This window comes from Lissotriton helveticus, chromosome 1_1 (genome assembly GCF_964261635.1).
Source record: "Lissotriton helveticus chromosome 1_1, aLisHel1.1, whole genome shotgun sequence".
NCBI lineage: Eukaryota > Metazoa > Chordata > Amphibia > Caudata > Salamandridae > Lissotriton > Lissotriton helveticus.
The window spans coordinates 662,926,225-662,947,336 of NC_136057.1; positions in this window are offsets into that span (position 1 = coordinate 662,926,225).

The following is a 21,112-nucleotide window of genomic DNA, read 5'->3' on the forward strand; positions in this document are numbered from 1 at the left end:
AATTTGCGATGAGCTAATTGCTAATCGCAAATTGCACCTTCATTCCTATGAGCCTCCTAGCCCATGGAAATGAATGGGTAATTTGCAATTAGCAATTTGCTCATTGCAAATTAGGAATGGTAAAGAATTGCTATTTATTCCTTAAAATTCGCTATTTAGGAAATGCAAAATAGTTTGATGATACATATGGTGGTTCATCTGTAACAAGATAAGAAGCTTAGGGATACATTTATGATGACTGGCGCAATAAAGTGGACATTACTTATTTCATTGGTAGGCCTTTACATGTATTATCTCCTCTGTATTCTTCATCAAGCGTAACTTTAATCTGCAATCCTGAGTAGGCCTCACCTTAAACAAACCTCTGGATAGGCCACACCTTATCGTCATCCTGAATTAATCATTTAAAATGCTAGGGACAGATTTATGATAGGTGTATGCCTCTTTTGCGCCACTGTGCGTCACTTTTCTGATGCAGCGGCGGTGCAAAAGATTTGCTATGAGGCGACAAAATTACAAATTGATGCATTTAGGCAGATGTGTCATGGTGTAAAAAAAACGTGCCACATGAAACCGATGCAGCAGTGATGCAAAAGATGCACCATGTTGCAAGACAGGCCTCACTTGGGGCCATATGTATCAAGCTAATTAGCATTCGCAAAGGTCAAAATTCTGCGAATTTCAGCCTTTGCGAATGCTAATTAGACAAATGGTATGTATCAAACAAGTTTGATGCAAAATAAGGAATAGCAAAATTTGCTATTCCTTATTTTGCGATTGCACTGAAGGATTTGCAAATTTTGCGATTCCTTAAATGCAATGTATCAAACAAAAAATATGCAAAAAATGCCATTAAGGATTTGCAAACTACCACCAACTTCTAGTTGGTGGTAATTTGCGAATTCTTTTCAAAAAGCTTTTTTTCCAAAAAGAAAAGGTGCCATATGACGCCCATACATGCCCTTAGGGCATGTATGTGCGCCATATGCCCCCAAATTTCTTTTTCAGGGGTGCAGCAGGATGGTAAAGAATCGCTATTTATCCCTTAAAATTCGCTATTTAGGAAATGCAAAATAGTTTGATGATACATATGGCGGTTCATCTCTAACAAGATAAGAAGCTTAGGGATAGATTTATGATGACTGGCGCATCACCAGGGATGTGCCAGTCATCCTGCGCTGCTGTTCCGCCACCCATGGTGTGCTGCATTTACAATGCGGCGCAGCATGGGGCAAAAATGGCACAGATGCGTGACGCATCTGTGCCGTAAAGGTGGCGCATTGCTGGAGTTGTATCGCAAGTGTGATGCAGCTCCAGCAAGGCTCAGGGGTGCCCCATCTCCACAATGTTGCGTCAAGACCTATGCCTGCTTCAAGCAGGCGCAGGGTTTTGACGTAGCTTTCTCCTATCTGATTGTAAATGCGGCACACCATGGGTGGCAGAGCAGCGGTGCACGTTAACTGGTGCATGCCTGGGGATGTGCCATGTAACATAAATCTGCCCCTTTACATTTAAGTATGTGCAGGGGACACAGAGTCGGTGAGGCTTATCCAACGTTAAGAAGAGATGAGTCCTGTTCACTGAAAAATTAGACATAGGCTTCACCTGCTCAGCATCGCTGGACATGGCTATATAATAGCTGCAAAATGTTACTCTTGTTAAACAATTTTACTATTATAATCTCTGAGATTTGTCTCTTACTCTGCAACATCTCATTGTTGTTATCTTTCTTTAAAGATAAAGACAACATCAACATGAGCGACAATCAGCAATCAGTTGATTTTGACCTCATCATTGAACTCATAATTGAAACATCAGTGGATGTTGATCCCTTGGATGATTTAAATCCTGAGGATGAAGAAGAACGTGATGAGGATGCAGATTTGTCCGAATTGTATGACATAGGATGGGAAGCTGACGTGCTTGAGCCTATGGAACTATAAACATTTATTTTTAAAATTTATAATAAATAAAAAGTAAAAATGTAAACCGTTTAATTTAAAAATAAAGACACCTTCAAAAACAGGTTATGTGTAGTGTCTTCAATAAAATATTAAAATATGCTCATAAAATTAGATCAGATTCACATATAAGATAGCACAGGTAACATGAATATAAATTCCATTTCTTTTCTGCTATTTCTGTATTCTAAAATTGCCATGCACTAAAAAATCTTATATGTAAAAATGTAAAGTAGTGTTTTAAGTTTTTGATTACTGTTATTGATGTACTGTTGGGTAATAGTGGTTAATAACATTTTTTAATATATTTTACCACAGATTCAACTGCAGATCATTTCAACATTTCACCATGCTAACGAAAGAAAGACTGAGAAAGGCTGCAAAACGTCAAAGACAGCAGGTGATTGAAAAAAAGCAGCAGTCCTCTAACAAAAAGATTTGTCAAGTCAACAAGAAAGCACCGGGTAAGAGTACAAAAACATTCATAAGAAATATTTGCAGTAAAAAAAATATTACTACAGAAAATGTTTCAGTCCAGAAAAAGAGAAGCAATTCAAATGGAAAGGAAAGGCCAATCAAAAATGTTACTGCTAGAGCAAGAGATAACTCTGTGCATGATAGTAGAAGGAAACAACAGTTTAGGGACATTCGTAAACGAATGTTCCGCAACAGGATAATTGGCAATTTGTTAAAAAATATTAAGAAAGGTCAACAGAAAGTGGTTTTTTATAAGAGAAAAAAAAAAGTTGAGAAAGTTATTGATCAGGCATTTGAAATTAAACGTAAGTTATTTATTTTGATAATCAATAGAATTAGGAGCTAAACAAGGCAATTTATGATTTCAAAAGAAATAGTAGATGGAAGAGAATAGTTAATCGTAGTAATTTTTGTGAAGTTTTTTCTGGAGAATGGATGCATAGTTCAAGCTGTGAGGCATTTTTTAATGAGGAGAGTTATTTCCAGGATAATGATTTGGTGCATGCAGTTGACACCAGTGGTCGTGCTTATGAAGTGAAAGATGGTTGTCCAGTTGAAAAAGAAAAACTTGTGACAACAGAGGCAGAAGAGGTGTTAGGTAATGAGGTTTTAGGAAGACGTGCTAAGGGTCCTGTGTACACCTGGAAGTGTAGTAGTATTTGCAGTGTGCGACAGGATTCCATCAATTTGCTTTGTGATTTTGTACGGTCATTTAATAAGAAAAGTTTGAAGCAGAAAATAAGGTTGTTGCAAGAATTAGATCCTTGCAGAGTGAGAGAAGTGACAGGTTTGCATGGTCATTCACTGGCTTGTCTTTCCAGGAGAGTATGCCAGAGTGTTTTTCATCATTTCAGGATGCTAGCAGTGCATCATAATAAAGTGAGGAAATTAGTTAGAATGTTGTATTATGCTAAGAGTCCAGCAATTATGCTTAAAAAATTATGTGCTGCTCTTTTGCATGGTTCTGAAATAGATGTGAAGAATATATGTGAAGAAATTGAGTTTTGTTACTTTGGAAGTAAAGAGGAGAATGTTGAAATTGACCAAGAAGAAGCGGGTAATGTGGAAGATAGTGTACAGGTTTCTAGTACAGATAATTTCCAGAGGGAAATTGCCACGTTTCAGGTCAAATCAAGTGAGAGGCCAAATTTCACTTGTGTGTGTTGTCGACACACTTATTATAAGAATCAGACTAAGTTAGTGGATTTATATGCAAAAAGTGAAAGGGAAAATAATAGTGAATGGAAGTATTTCGCAACATACTTGATGGTAGAAAATTGTTTTGATTTGGGATTGGATCAACGTGTGTGTATTGTTGTTGCAAATTAAATCAAAACCAGATGCCTGCTAGAGCAGTTCATAATAATCTGGAATTGGTTGAGATTCCTTCTGAATTGAAGGATTTAAATACTTATGAATCTATTTTGATTCAAAGTATCCATCCCTTTCAGGCTATTGTAAGAATGGAGCCAAAGACAGGGAAATTGCCTCCATCAGATTTACAGAGAGGATTAAAGGGAAGAGTTGTTTATTTGCCTCTAGATTTGAAGAAAAACATTAACACAATTGGAGTAGAAAAAGTGGACGAGGAACCTCTGGTTATCTTAGTTAATGGGGTTCCGACAAAGAATAAGAAAATATGGCAAGATTTAGTAGATGTTAGGAAAGTTAAAAAGGCAACATTGTATTTGAAAAAAAATAATAAATATTATAAGAATGTATATGTTGCAGAAGAGGAAGTAAGTGAGGAAGAGGATAGCGATTTGTGTGCTGGTCAAATTGAGAAAGTAGAAACTTCTACTAGTGAAGAAATATATGAACATTATAGTGTTCATCCTTTGCATTCCAAGGAAGTCATGGGGAATGCTATTGAGTTGTTTCAAATGAAACAAGCCAAAGGGAGTCCCATTAGTGTTTGGGAGGAAAGTTTGGAAGCTCGGTGTTTCCCACAGCTTTTTCCAACAGGTCAGGGAGGAAGATATGATGAGCGACCTCATCAAATTCCTGCTTCTGAATACCGGACTGTGCGATTGTATGCAGGAGATGCTAGGTTTCGACAATGCATTCCTTATTTGTTTCATCTCCTGTTTGAAAGCGATCTGTCTGGACTGTCATATGCAGTGAACCACATCTTGAAAAGTGGTATACACATGCAAAACATCTTGGCAAGTGACTTTATGGATAAAGTCAATGTCCAAGACAGTATTTTGGATTCTCACCTGATTAATCTCATGGCGTGTCAGCGTGGTACTAATGAGTACTGGTACCGTCGTCATGGTGATTTAAAATGTATGCTGAGGAACTTAGGTACTCCCACATGGTTCCTCACTCTGAGCTGTGCCGAGTATGGCTGGGAAGACTTACTTGAATTTCTACGAGAGGCAAATGCTAACGTAGAAAACATCGAATTCAAGACACCGGGAGAACTGTGCTCTTTGGATCCAGTCAATGTATGTAGGTACTTCAATCATAGATTTGAAGCTATGATGTCTTTCATCATGAATAAGAAGAATCCACCTCTTGGAGAGGTGTTGGATTTCTTCTGGAGAAAGGAGTACCAAGCAAGAGGTGCTCCTCATATACATATGTTGCTGTGGATCAAGGATGCACCTAAATTTCGAACGGATCCAGAAGACTCAGTGATGAGTTTTATACAACAGTATTCTACGTGTGCTGTTCCAAACGCAAAGGAGAAGAAAGGCCTAAGAGAAAAAGTTCTGCGTTTCCAAAGCCATCGATGTGGAAAGTACTGTCGTCGTAAATTCCGAAACAAGGACAAGTTCTACACCAAATGTCGTTTCGGTTTTCCACGACCGGTGATTTCTAAAGGAAGAGTAAACAGTTTGATGTCTTCGCTGCGACATAATGTGATGAAGAAATCACCTAAAAACACATACAATTTGAAGAGGAACGAAGAGTCCAAGTACATCAACGACTACAACCCGGTGATTTTGTCCATGTGGAATGCTAACATGGATATACAGTTTGTGGCTGATAACTGTATGGCTGTGGCTCGGTATGTGACGTCTTACATCACCAAAAAAGAGAAGACAGAATTGAAGGATATGTGGGAGGACATTTCCCATGAAAAGAGCCTCAGCAACAAGTTGTACAGTTTCAGTCTGAAGATGTTGTCGCATCGAGAAATCGGAGCGTACGAATGTTCTGACCGGTTGTCTTCAGCAAGTCTCTATGCCAAGTCCAGGAGTATCATTTGGGCGAGTCTTGGTCTTGCTGCAACGCGTAATCGAGTTCTCAAACCTGTGCGGGAAATTGAGTATTTGGCGGAAAAGGAGCCAAACAGTACCGACATTTTGAAGACCAACATGTTGGATACATATTATCCAAATCGAAGCATTCACCTCGAGAATGTTTGTCTGTATGAGGTTCTTCAAAATGACATATTCAAGAGGAACATCAAAGAAGATACTGAGAAAGGAGTGTATGCTGTAATAGGAAGTGAGGGATGTCTGGTCAAACAAAGAAAATGCCACTTGGTAAACCATCGAAAATTGAGTGGCGAATCTCCTGAAAAAAAGGAGTTTTTCTATTTAGCACTTTTGCAACTTTTCAAGCCTTGGCGTGCAGAAGAGGAACTGCTTGGAGATTTTCTCTGTTACGAAGACTCTTTCAATGCCGCCAAGGAGACCATAGAATGTCCTGCTTTTCCCAAATATGTACAAATGTTGAATGCGGAAATTGAGCAGGAAGCAATGATTGCAGCCGAGATTGCCAGAGACAGTTCTCAGGACAGTCAGAGTTCTGCTTCATTGAGTCAGGATCCACTAGGAGGACCTGTTATCGAAAATGAAGCTGCCACTGCTATGAATGAAGTGGAAAGAGCCATGGCACATGCTCAGGAGGATGCGGTTAACTTAGAAGAGTTGGAAAGACAACTCAACGTTGAGCAGAGGAAAATATATGACGAAGTATCCATGCAAATTGATCATGGATTAAGTCATGACAAGAAAGAGTGCTCATGTACGTCGTTGAAGCCTGTCCGACTGTACGTGAGTGGAGAAGCGGGAACTGGAAAAAGTTTCCTCATTAAAGCAATTTCATGCTATTTGCAGGAAAGGACAGAGTCATCGCTGTCTTGTGTTGTCACCGCTCCAACTGGACTGGCAGCACATAACATTAAAGGGATTACTTTACATCGTTTACTGATGCTGCCAGTGGAGCATGACAACAAATTACAATATCACAAGCTATCTGGAGATGCTTGTTTTGAAGTTTCAAGAATCTTGAGGAAAATGAAACTTCTTATCATTGACGAAGTAAGCATGGTTTCCAATATCATGCTTGCCTTTGTGCATTTGAGAATGCAAGAAGTTCTCAAAACAGAGTATGATGTGTTATTTGGTGGCAAACACATCATTGTTTTCGGAGATCTTCTGCAGCTGACACCAGTGAAAGGGCAACCTGTGTTCAAAATGCTCACGCATGAAGATACCAGGAAGTGCCTAGGCAGCATTGGCAACGTCAATATATGGTTAAACTTCAATTATGCTGAACTGCATGAAAATATGCGTCAGGCGAAGGATGAAGTTTACAAGACTATTCTACAAGATGTTAGAATTGGAAAAGTGACCGAGCATGGGAAAGAAGCTTTACATGCACGATTACTGTCAAATTTATATCCAGAACAAGATGATGTGCCTGAGAATATTTTTCAGAAAATTACTGAGAAGAAATCTGGAATATGTTTGATGCCAACTCTTGCAGAATGTGCCAAATTCAACAACAAAATGTTGCATTTAGAAAAGCAAGAGATTGTGAAACTGGAAGCTATTGACAGAGTAGAGCATATGGGATCAACAATTATTTTGTCTGAGAATCTGAAAACAAAATTGGATTCATTAGAGAAGAGTATATCTAAAACTGCAGGTTTTGAAAAGACTCTGAATGTGTGCTTGAACTGCCGTATAATTTTAAGAAGGAATTTACATGTTGAAAGAGGTCTGGTAAATGGATAAATGGGTAATGTTGTTGATTTTGTAAAATACAGAAATAGAGATGGAATTGAATTTTTAAAAATTAAATTTGATGGCATTGAGGAAGTACAGCTAATTGGTCGTTGTTCTGCTAGATTTTTGCTTGTAAAAGACTTATATGTTCGCCGTAAGCAGTTTCCTGTTTGCTGGGCATATGCGGTGACAATCCATAAATCGCAAGGTTTAAGTGTAGACAGTGCATTGGTGAATATTGGCAGTTCTGTGTTCAAGGAGGGTATGGCATATGTGGCATTGTCACGAGTTAGAACTTTATCGGGATTGTTCTTGATTGAGTGTGATGTCACAAGCATTTGTGCGGATCTAGATTGTGTTAAGGAATACAATAGGTTAAGAAGAGAGTATGCGCCACATTTGCCTCAATATCCTTTGTTTGAGAAACGTGTGGTAGGCCGGAAACGAAGAAATGTGACCAATACTGGGGAGGTTGTAGCAAAAAGACGAAAAGTCGATGAACCTGAAATTATAAGCAGAAACAAAAAGAATTCTGTTGAAGATGTTGTTGGTTTTCAATTTGAAAACAGTTCTGGTGTCAACTGCTATGCTAATGTAGTGGTTAATGTTTTGTTTTCTCTAGAAAATGTAAAAGAAGAGATTGTGGTCAATTCTGATCAAAGATTTTGCAGTTTGTTAAATTCTGTGTTAGAGAAATGTAGCACTGATAGAACAAACATAGAAAGTGTGTCTGAAATTCGAAATCTGTTAGACAGATGTTCAGGCCAAACACAATTCTCTCAAAATATTCAGCAAGATTGTCAGGAGTTTTTAATGTATATGCTTGATGTATTGCATGCTGAAGGTGTAGATGTAGATCAGCTGTTTGGGCTTTCTTATCAATGGCAGCATGACTGCGAGAACTGTATGGTATCAAGTACTACTAGTGTAGACTCAGAAAGATTTATATATTTAACTTTGCCAGACAGTAAATCAGTCTCCTTTAATACGCTAGTAAAAGCAGCTGATCACAACATGGAGTGTAGCCAATGTAAATCTGAAATGATGTCCACATTATTTATACGAACATATGGCCAGTATGTCATTTTAATGTTCCAACGATGTAGGCCTGATGGAACAAAATTGACAACTTTAATTAAAAATTTTGTGGCTTCGCAGTTGTCAATATCAGGAAGGACTTTTGTAACTGCAGCGATTATATATCATGACGGTCGTTCAATAACATCAGGACATTACACAGCTTATTTAAAGTCTAGAAATGGCTGGTCATTTTGCAATGATTCTGTTTTAATTTTCAAAAAAAAATTGCCGTATGACCGTAAAAACTCTTACCTGGTGTTTTTAAAACCAAAATTTTAGGGAAAGAATCTCGGGATGTGCTCTGTGGAATTTCAAGAAGTTCTAATGGCTCCTACACGATTTGGCCTTGAGGATAAGTGTAGTTCAGAGACATAACTTCTTACCATAAGACTGGACGTCATGGAGAAATAAGTGCACTTTGAATGAGTTCAGAAAAACTATTTCTTTTTATAAGCTAATTGAAGCAGCCAATCAAAACATAGAGTACAGGGAATGTAAGTCTGCAATGCTGTCTACTGTTTTACATTGCTTTGTGATTAAAAGTGATGTAGAGAATTAAATAATTGTAGTAGTCATAGAGGTAGTGTAAGTCTGCTTCATAGTAAGCAGTATCAGTGTCATAGGAAATGTAGAACATGACTGAGCAAGAAGGGGAAGATATTACTATTCCAGGATTGTGAAAATGATCTTCAACATTTTAATTCTGAAAGTTGCAGAAATGCCAAATGACAGGATTGGCTTACAAGAAATCCAAGAGTTATAAATGGCTCTGACAAGATTTGGCCTTGTGGAAACTTGTGGTAGAGAGCAAGAAGTCATTTATTGCATGTAACATGTTTTTAAAAACGATGGAGGTTTTCTTTCAGAAAGTGGCGGGCTGAAAGTAATAACAGCACAACAGAGTGTAAGCTGTTCATAGGACATCCTTTGACGTCATGGAAAGTAAGTTAACTTTAAGGAGTTCTGAATTCTGATTTGTTATGTTGTATGGGTTTTTTAAACACAATCATTTTGATTGTGTTTTTTTTTTCCCCGCTGTTATATGATTGAATACCTTCAAGTCACTGTTTTTAGTGAATTTTGATACATTCTGAGAACAGCAAAAATAAACCATTTAACATGTATAATTAATTCTGTACTGTTTGCATTTATGATGTATATGTAGAACTGTGTAGGAGGCATGGAGAAGGTGAGGCTTCTGTAAGTGTCAAAGTTGTTGCATGCAGTGCTGCACTTCTGCGTACTTTTTCATATGCTGGACTACATCTGCACAATGAGATACCTAAGCAAAGGAAACACAAGTGATGTGATTGTGAAATGAGCAAAAGAAATTGCACGTATTTCAATTACATTACCTGTGTTTCCTAACATTACACATCACATTGTGTAGATGAGGTTTAGGTCTGTCCAGGGAAACAGAGGAGGTTTGGCCTTTGTTCAAGAGTGCAGTGGACATGACTCACTTCATTGGTAGGCCTGCAAATGTATTATCTTCTCTGTACTCTTCAACAACTCTAAATTTCATCTGCAACCCTGAGTAGGCCTCACCTCAAACAAACCTCTGGATAGGACATATCTTATTGGCATCCTGAAGCAATCATTTAAAATTTTAGTGTCTTGCGACACTTTTCTGACACAACAGCAATGCAAAAGATGCACCATGTTTTAAGATAGGCCTCACTTCATCTGCATCAAGATACTGTTAGTTTAAAATATATATCTTTAGGACTGTGTAGGGGGCCTGGAGAAGCAGAAGCTTCTGTAAGTGTCAAAGTTGTTGAAAAACTGTTTGTCCTTCAATCTTTTCCCTTGTCTTTTGTAATTTTTAAATACATGTTTTAATATTTTTCAAATGTTTGTTCTCTCTTTCACAGATTGAAAGTATAAAAACAAAAAGTGACTAATTTAACGACAATTATAAGGTAAATGTTTTGTACTCTTTTCGTTACATTTCTATCACATTTAACTTCTATTAGTTCCACTGCTTCATTTCTTTAACCCTCAGTTTCCTGCCTTTGCTACTTCCCTCATTCCTTTCTCTATTACCTACTTACTCAACTCCTTCCACTCTTTTTCTCAGTCCCTCTCTTCTCATAGTTCCTCACTCTTGTTCACTCACTCCGTCTCTATTACTCTTAGTGTCTTTGACTGATCACTCTATCACTACTTGTTCATTATGCTTTCTCTGTGTAGTTGAAGCACACTAAGGGGCATATTATGAACACAGCCAATAAAATTATTGCTGTTTTTATTGGCAGAAAACTGGTGCAAAAGTGGTTTTAGCGGCAGTTTTCTGCCGCAAAAGCGGCTTTAGCGACACATTTCTGCCAATAAAAGCTGCAAAACTTTTATTGCCTATGTTGATGATATGGCTCTATGTTACTTACATTTCTTTGCTGTTTCAATTAATATTTTTCTGTTATTTTTTGTTTTCTGTTTTCTATTTTTTCTCTCTGTTATTCCCCATGTTTTAATCTTATTTTGAACATTCACTCACATTCTCCAAGAAACTCTTCTTTGTTAATGTTATACTCTCTTTTTTTTTCTTTCACTTCCTTATCTATTTTGTTTTTCACAATTATACCCTCTTCCGTCTTTTCTTCGGTAAATAGATCTATTAAACAGTATCTCTTCTTTACTCCCTATAGCTGTCTTTCTTTTAACATCACTCTCTGTTTACTTTCCTTATACTTACTCTTTTTTTTTTTTTTTTTTTTTTTTGGTTAGCTCCCGGTCCGCGTACCGGGAAGCTAACCGGGAAGCGAACCAAAAGAAATAGAGCTTGCCAGAGTGCTAAACATTCTAGCAATTTTTTTTGAAAGGGGAGGTAGTTCTGAAAAGAACTTTTTTTTTTTATATTTTTGTTGTTTTATATTTTTTTTTATTTTTTGAATTTTTTTGTTTTTTGTGTATTTTTTGAACGATTTTATATTTTTTTGGGTTTTTTTTGGGGGGGGAAACAACAAAAAACAGGCATTGAAAAGGGCTCAACAGGAGCAAAAAAAAATTACTGGGGGCGGTTAGGGCAATTATGATGTTCATAAGCCAGGTTGATAGCATTTATACTCATATTACCACATGCTACCAACGCACCACAGTGCATACAAGTATGTTTCATGTGGCCAAAATTCTCTTGTATGTTTGGCACAGTTTCCCGTGCCTCTGCTGGTGTCAATGATATTGACGATCTTGACCTGGCCACAGGAGTTGATGTTGGATTTTCTTCCAAATCCCGTATTTCCGCCCGGCTGTAATTAAGTGGATGCTTCCTGGTCATGTGCCTATGCATGGTATAGTTCCCATAACTATACTTCTTATCAGTCCCTCTTGATAATTTATCTTTGCAGATGAAGCAGGTGACATACCTCGCATTCACTTTCTTTTGCCCTGGAGGGATTGAATAAAACTGCCAGATGAAACTGGCTTTCCTATGGGAAACCCGGGGCACCTCTTCCAAGAACTGTGGTTCTTCTCTCTCCTCTTCCTCTATTTCTTCCTCTTCCTCCTCTGTGTTGGTCATGACCTAGGGAGGTGGTCCTCTCTTCCCATGAGGAGGTGGAGGTGGTGGTGGGGGTGCACCAGCTGAAGCAACTACTGAAGCCATTTCTAAAGTATTAATAAAGGTCTTCCTCTCACAATGATGAAAGTCAGAGTGAGGAAAGAAGGAGGGGTTTTCATCATTTGGGAAAAACAATAGTTCTCAACCAACGAAAAGTGTTATTTTTAGGTCACCTGACCTAGCCTTACATGATTATGAAACCAAAAGTGAAATGAACTAATGAAAAGTGTTATTAACAAGTCACATGACCTGTTATGCTTACGTTACGCGCTCCGGTCCGCGCCCCGGATAGCTTCCGGGTCGCTGCGCTTCGCGCCTCGGTCCGCGCCCCGGGGCACTTCCGGGTGCGCTAACGCGGTACGTCATAAGACGCATTACGTGGCAACGCGATACGTCGCGCTTTCGTGATGCGCCGCGGATCGCTTCCGGGGAGCTGCGTTTCGCGCCTCGGTCCGCGCCCCGGGGCACTTCCGGGTGCGCTAACGCGGTACATCATAAGACGCATTACGCGGCAACGCGATACGTCGCGCTTTCGCGACGCGTCACGATGTTGATTTCTAAAGCGGCAGTTACGGAATGTTTACCGGTTCGCGGACCGGGTCGCGGCATCAATTTGAGCTAACGGAAAGCTTTCCGGTTCGCGGACCGGGAGCGAAACAAAAAAAATATTTAAAAAAAAATTATTAATAAACATATAAAATATATTTTTGGATTTAAAGAAGAATACATTTTACAGCTATAGATATTAGCTTTTAAAAAAACCAATGAAATTCACTGAAAAAACCATAGGTTATAGACCATATATAGTTAGGAATTAGCATTTACAAAACCTTGAAAATTCACTGAAAAAACCATAGGTTATACACCATATATAGTTAGGAATTAGCATTTAAAAAACCTTATTTTACTCACACAAAACCATTGAAATTCCATATATAGTTAGTTGTACTAACTATATATCGCGCACCCGCAATCCACTGCTGATCATGTCACATATTACATCATTCATGACATGGTCAGTGACATCACTGATGACATCACTGATGACATCTCAAATGACATCTCAAATGACATCACTGATGACAACATCCAGTGACTGTATTTTTCTGTAAAGTTAAAATATGTCTTACATATTTAAGAATGAGTGGATGTATAAATGTCTGGATGAAGGATTTAGTAGGTGCATGACTGACTGTATGAGTGAGTGATTAAATGTGTCTCACTGAGTGCATGGGTTAGTGACTAAACTGTCTCAATTTGTACATCATTATGTCTGTTGTTCTATAAACTGCTGCATGTGTTGATCATTAGCTATATGATTAACTATATGGTTTATTGATTGGTTGCCCAAGTATTTGTATGGGAGACTGAGAGTGTGTATGGGTGGCTGGGAGGTGTATGACTCTGTGCATAGATGTGTGAGCAGTTGATTCACTAGATGTATGGGTTCAAAAGTGCATGTGGAAACAGCTGTATGGGCGGTTGACTGTGTGCATGAGTGTATTGGTGAGTGAATGGATATCTCAGTGCTACATGTCAAAGTAAGTACATATGTAAAACACAGTACATGTGAGAGTTGACATATATAAATAACTGTGCAAAAGAGCCAGTGAATGTGTGAGTGGCTGTATGGATCATTGTGAACTTGTATCAGGGATTGTATAAGAGAGTAAATATGTGTTAGTATATGTTTGAATAAGTAAGGTGTGTATAACTGTATAGTTGAAGAAATGGAGGTGTGATTGATTCTTTGCATGACTGACTAGGTGTGTGAGTAACTCCATGGATGAGTGACAGTCTGTGAGTGTCTGTTTACACTGAGTGTATCTAAGGTTATATTAGAGTCTGAAGAGCTTCATCGTATTATCACATGAATGATGTCATCAGTGATGTGATCAGTAATGTCAAATGAGATGTCATCAGTGATGTCATCAGTGATGTCATTTGAGATGTCATCAGTGATGTCATCAGTGATGTCATTTGAGATGTCATCAGTGATGTCATCAGTGATGTCACTGACCATGTCATGAATGATGTAATATGTGACATGATCAGCAGTGGATTGCGGGTGCGCGATATATAGTTAGTACAACTAACTATATATGGAATTTCAATGGTTTTGTGCGAGTAAAATAAGGTTTTTTAAATGCTAATTCCTAACTATATATGGTGTATAACCTATGGTTTTTTCAGTGAATATATATATATATATATATATTACCTACTGGAGGTCGCCAGTAGGTATATATAGTTAGGATTTTTTCTCTATGGGATTTTTGAAAATTCTATGTCTAATAACTTTGCCGTTTGTGGGCGGAATTGGCTGAAATTTTCAGGAAAATGGAACATTTTGTTTCTGAGCAGCCACTTAAAATTTGGGGGGTGTTTGTCAAGGGGGGGCCGAGAAAAAAGGGGGGTCCCAAAACACGTTTTTCCCATGTTAATTTCCATAGGGCGGTTGGCCTCACTTTTAGCCCGAATGGCTGAATGGATTTGCACGAAACTTGGCAAAATTGTAGGGACTGTTAGCCCGATGTGCCTTTGCTAGGTCTCAAGATATGTGCTCCAGTGGATTTTGAGAAATTAACGTTCAAAAAAATATATATATCTGTAAGTTCGCTCCGGGCAGCGCCCCGGTTTGCGTACTTGACGCGTAACGGAACTTCGCGAAGCGAAACTGATTGGCTCTCCGGTGTCTGTCAACATTCTAAACAGTCCGGAGCGGCCGCCATCTTGTCTCTCGGTAGGATCGAGAGACAAGAGGAGGCCAAAAGAAAGGGGGAAATGACCATAAGGGGGCATAGTAGATCCTTCCTGACCCCCTAGGTTTGATGTGGAGGCTTTAAAAGGGCCCCGCGGGGCAAAAAAAAAAAAATGTTTTTTTTGTTTTTTTTGCGTGGGTAGCGCCCGGTACGCGCACCGGGAAGCGGTCCGGGGAGCGTACTATAAGGAAAAAAGAATGATAGACTATGATATTTTGAAATATTGTATGTTTATTGATTGTTCTTTTTGTTGTTTTTTTTTTTATTTAAGTAGCAGTATTAATGATTATTAAATATAAATGTATTTTTGAAATTGTGCACAGTATACTATAAGTCTGACTTTACTTTATAATCAATTTGGTACTAGTTTATGAATTACATATAAAAATGATTAAAGACTCAAACAATTTTTAAATATTAAATATAATTTTATTTTTCTGATTCTTTTTCAAAATTTAATATAACGTCTAACATTTGACTGTCCGATATGTCCTCTTGTTGAGTGAACATAACTTCCCACATTTGACCGTCATCATAATGAAGTAAATGATCCACAGATTCTACACATTGTAGAAGTTCATGGTCTCGTGATTCATCCATGAATTCCAAGTCAATAGGTTCAATTATTTCCTCATTATTCATGTCTAGGACAATTTCAAAGGAAACGTTCTGTTCTCCTTGCATTTTTGTGCTGAAATTTGAATAAAAAATAAATATATCAGTAGAGCTGGGCACTGTTGGGTTTAAGTTCAGACAGGTAGTTTTGAGGCATGAAGTAGTACTATTAAAAAGTGCCTGTGAGAAAGCCTATGTAAATTCATAATAATACCACAGAAACCTAAATCAATCCATAATTATAATAAACAAGCCTTTCTCAATGTCTAACTCTTACAGAGGGATAGTATATAACTATCTGAAAATGTTTTCAAATTTATAAAATAATATCTTACCTTTTAAAAACAAGTTTAAGTTGTGAGTGAAAATGATCTTGCAATGTAGTTCAGGAAGTAGTAGTCAAAATGGCTGTGTTTCTCTCTCTTTTTTTATATATATTCAGGTACATAACCAATCAAATGTCAGGTAAAAAAAGTAGAAAATGAAAGTAACATTTTAATTGGTTGTCAATTCCAACACTTCAGATGTGTTTTGTGAAGTAATTTACCTCAGGGTATTTAGAGAGGTCTACAGGCTAAATGGCTAAATGGAATTCCAACCAAATGTGTGAAAATGGTAGGGATTGATATGTAGTATGAGCTAATCTATATTTGGTGAAAGTGTCTCCAGGGTTTCTTCTGTAAATTACTTTCCCACCTTTTTTAATGGAGCGCTTCCCGGTGAGCGCCCGGGTACGCGAACCGGCAGCGTTACGGGAGTCCACCATTTTGTGTTTCGGTCAAATAAAGATACAAGATGGAGGGAAAATAATGTTCAGAATGGGTAGAAGGGGGCACGGTAGACGTATTTTGACCCCCTAGGTTTTCTGAGGGTGGCTGAGGAGGCCCATATGTGTGAAAAAAAATCATTTTTTAAAAACAATTTGCGCGGTTAGCTTTCGGTTCGCGTACCGGGTAGCGCTCCGGGGAGCGTACTTTGTTGAAAATTAGTGAAAAAAGTTAGAGTAAAATAATAATTGTGAGTGATCAGATGTAGGGTAGCTCTGAGAAGAGCTTTTGGGTTTATGGTACATTTAGGTACTTATAAGTAGGTACCAATGCACATTTTTAAATTCAGAATGAAAACTCTGTTCCCTTCATCTGAGAAGTGAACTCCATCTCCTCTGTAGATATCTTGCATGTAGTAACGTAAGTTATTGTTGTAGATGGAGCCCATTCCATGGTCTCTCATGTAAGCTGAAACAGATTTGTTTACATGCTTCCTCGATTTCTCAATTTGTGGACAAAATTGGTTCGACCACCTCCATTTCTGTCTTTGGCATATATTTGAATATACCAAGGCAGTTTGAGGAAAAAGTGCCATCAATTGCTCAAAGGTGTCCTTTAAAAGCATTTCCAGACCTACCCCAGTCAAAGTGCCCAAGTCATTTCCTCCACAGTGCACAATTAACAGGTCAGGTTTAGGCAAATGCATAAAGGTTTTCACCAATGGTATCAATTGGTGACATTTTAATCCTCTGTGGCCAAACCACTTAATTTCCACATCTTGTAAATTGAGGTTAGGTAAATTTCTGTTATCAGCATACCTCTGAGCCCAGTAGATGTAACTATGTCCAACAATCCAGACAGAAAACATGGTGAGAGGAGGTTCTGCTGCAGTCAGATGAAGTGTGGCAATGAAATGGGAGTTGAAAAAATAAGAGTTTAAAATGAAAAAAACTGTGGAGTTTCTGTGTTAATGAAGCAGTAGCAGTGATTGGTGGATTTTGATTGCTGAAAACAGAAAGTTAGGGTGCATGGATGAGTTCTTTGAAAGATGTAATTTGAATGGTCAAAAAAAATCATTTTATGAAAGATTGCACTGGATACGCAGGTGTATTGAGAGTTCAGAGTTCAATTGAAACTTTGTTGTGTGAACTTGCAAACATGAGAGGTCTTTCAGGAGGTGGTTGCTATGCAAAAAAGGCAGAAAGGGCAGAGGGGGAAGGGTGTTGATTTGAAAAAAGTGAGGGAAGAGTTTTGATTGGGTGACATGAGAGATATGTGTGATGAATTACAGGTTTTCTGTGCTTTTTATGGCTGCAGACTCTGTAGTGCATACCTTTTGCTCTGCTAAAGACAATTTGGTGTGTTTCTGAGACTGTTTTGAAACTCATAAAGTATTTGCTAAGGTGAGAAAAGATTCATTTAATTTAGATAGAGAATAGTATGGTTTAGGGAGAACATTATGAAGAAAGTTGTGTATTTAAAATTTTGATTTGTGTCAAGTGTTTTACAAATAGATTTTGTTTCTTTGTGTTACATAGCCATGTTAAAAGTGACGCTAAAATAGTGCAAGGGTCTTACAAAAATACTTTCATGTGTCTTAGGGTATTTTAACTCACTTCCCCATGAATGTATGAATATAATTGCTTTACAAGTTGTGTTTAAAAACGTTTTTTGAAATCAATTAGGTTTCTTGATATGTACTGCTAGAGCTTCATAGGTTGCTTGGGGCATATTTATAAGGCCTTTGTGTCTCTCTGATGTTATTTTTCCTATTTTAATTTAAGACCTTTCCCTGTGGTGCAAGGGCCTTGTAAATACGCCCCCATCTGTGCTTGGCAAATTTAGATCTTGATTATTTGACTTACATAGCCATGTTAAAAGTGATCTAAAAATGGAGCAAGGGCTTAAAAAAACGCTTTCATGTGTCTTAGGGTATTTTAAGTAACTTCCCCATGAATGTATGAATATAATTGCTTTACAAGTTGTGTTTAAAAACGTTTTTTGAAATCAATTAGGTTTCTTGATATGTACTGCTAGAGCTTCATAGGTTGCTTGGGGCATATTTATAAGGCCTTTGAGTCTCTCTGATGTTATTTTTCCCATTTTAATTTACGACCTTTCCCTGTGGTGCAAGGTCCTTGTAAATACGCCCCCATCTGTGCTTGGAAAATTTAGATCTTGATTATTTGACTTACATAGCCATGTTAAAAGTGATCTAAAAATGGAGCAAGGGCTTTCATGTGTCTTAGGGCATTTTAAGTCACTTCCCGATGAATGTAGGTATATAATTTATTTAGATGATGTGTTTAAAAACGATTTTTGAAATCAATTAGGTTTCTTGATATGTAATGCTAGAGCTTCATAGGTTGCTTGGGGCATATTTATAAGGCCTTTGAGTCTCTCTGATGTTATTTTTCCCATTTTAATTTAAGACCTTTCCCTGTGGTGCAAGGTCCTTGTAAATACGCCCCCATGTGTGCTTGCAAATTTAGATTTTGATTATTTGACTTACATAGCCATGTTCCATACAGTTCTAACCTTCTGCGTAGTCTTTGATATGCTAGACTCCATCTGCACTATGAGATACCTAAGCAAAGGAAACACAGGTGATGTGATTGTGAAATGAGGAAAATAAACTCCACATTTTTCAATTACATCACCTGTGTTTCCTAAGTTTACGAATGACATTGTGCAGATGAGGTTTAGGCCTGTCCACGGACACAGAAGAGGTCTGGCCTTTGTTCAAGAGTGAAGTGGACATGACTTACTTCATTGGTAGGCTTTCACATGTATTATCTCCTCTGTACTCTTCAACAAGCGTAAATTTCATCTGCAACCCTGAGTAGGCCTCACCTTAAACAAACCTCTGGATAGGCCACACCTTATCGTCATCCTGAATCAATCATTTAAAATGTTAGGGACAGATTTATGATAGGTGTATGCCTCTTTTGCGTCACTGTGCGTCACTTTTGTGACGCAGCGGCGGTGCAAAAGATTTGCTATGTGGTGACATATTTACAACTTGATGCATCTAGGCAGATGTGTCATGCTGTAAAGTCCCGTGCCACATGAAACCGATGCAGCAGTGATGCAAAAGATGCACCATGTTGCAAGACAGGCCTCATTTCATCTCCAACAAGATAAGAAGCTGAATCTTCTGTAAATGTCAAAATTGTTGTATACACTGCTCAACTTATGTGTACTCTTTGATATGCTAGAGTCCATCTGCACTATGAGATACCTAAGCAAAGGAAACACAGGTGATGTGATTGTGAAATGAGGAAAAGAAACTCCAAATTTTTCAATTACATCACCTGTGTTTCCTAAGTTTACGAATGACATTGTGCAGATGAAGTTTAGGTCTGTCCACGGACACAGAAAAGGTCTGGCCTTTGTTCAAGAGTGAAGTGGATATGACTTACTTCATTGGTAGGCCTTCACATGTATTATCTCCTCTGTACTCTTCAACAAGCGTAAATTTCATCTGCAACCCTGAGTAGGCCTCACCTCAAACAAACCTCTGGATAGGCCACACTTTATCGTCATCCTGAATCAATCATTTAAAATGTTAGGGACAGATTTATGATAGGTGTAAGCTTATTTTGCGTCACTGTGCGTGACTTTTGTGACGCAGCGGCGGTGCAAAAGATTTGCTATGTGGCGACATATTTACAACTTGATGCATCTAGGCAGATGTGTCATGCTGTAAAGTCCCGTGCCACATGAAACCGATGCAGCAGTGATGCAAAACATGCACCATGTTGCAAGACAGGCCTCATTTCATCTCCAACAAGATAAGAAGCTGAATCTTCTGTAAATGTGAAAATTGTTGTATACACTGCTCAACTTATGTGTACTCTTTGATATGCTAGAGTCCATCTGCACTATGAGATACCTAAGCAAAGGAAACACAGGTGATGTGATTGTGAAATGAGGAAAAGAAACTCCACATTTTTCAATTACATCACCTGTGTTTCCTAAGTTTACGAATGACATTGTGCAGATGAGGTTTAGGCCTGTCCACGGACACAGAAGAGGTCTGGCCTTTGTTCAAGAGTGAAGTGGACATGACTTACTTCATTGGTAGGCTTTCACATGTATTATCTCCTCTGTACTCTTCAACAAGCGTAAATTTCATCTGCAACCCTGAGTAGGCCTCACCTTAAACAAACCTCTGGATAGGCCACACCTTATCGTCATCCTGAATCAATCATTTAAAATGTTAGGGACAGATTTATGATAGGTGTATGCCTCTTTTGCGTCACTGTGCGTCACTTTTGTGACGCAGCGGCGGTGCAAAAGATTTGCTATGTGGTGACATATTTACAACTTGATGCATCTAGGCAGATGTGTCATGCTGTAAAGTCTTGTGCCACATGAAACCGATGCAGCAGTGATGCAAAAGATGCACCATGTTGCAAGACAGGCCTCATTTCATCTCCAACAAGATAAGAAGCTGAATCTTCTGTAAATGTCAAAATTGTTGTATACACTGCTAAACTTATGTGTACTCTTTGATATGCTAGAGTCCATCTGCACTATGAGATACCTAAGCAAAGGAAACACAGGTGATGTGATTGTGAAATGAGGAAAAGAAACTCCACATTTTTCAATTACATCACCTGTGTTTCCTAAGTTTACGAATGACATTGTGCAGATGAAGTCTAGGTCTGTCCACGGACACAGAAAAGGTCTGGCCTTTGTTCAAGAGTGAAGTGGATATGACTTACTTCATTGGTAGGCCTTCACATGTATTATCTCCTCTGTACTCTTCAACAAGCGTAAATTTCATCTGCAACCCTGAGTAGGCCTCACCTCAAAGAAACCTCTGAATAGGCCACACTTTATCGTAATCTTGAATCAATCATTTAAAATGTTAGGGACAGATTTATGATAGGTGTATGTCTCTTTTGCGTCACTGTGC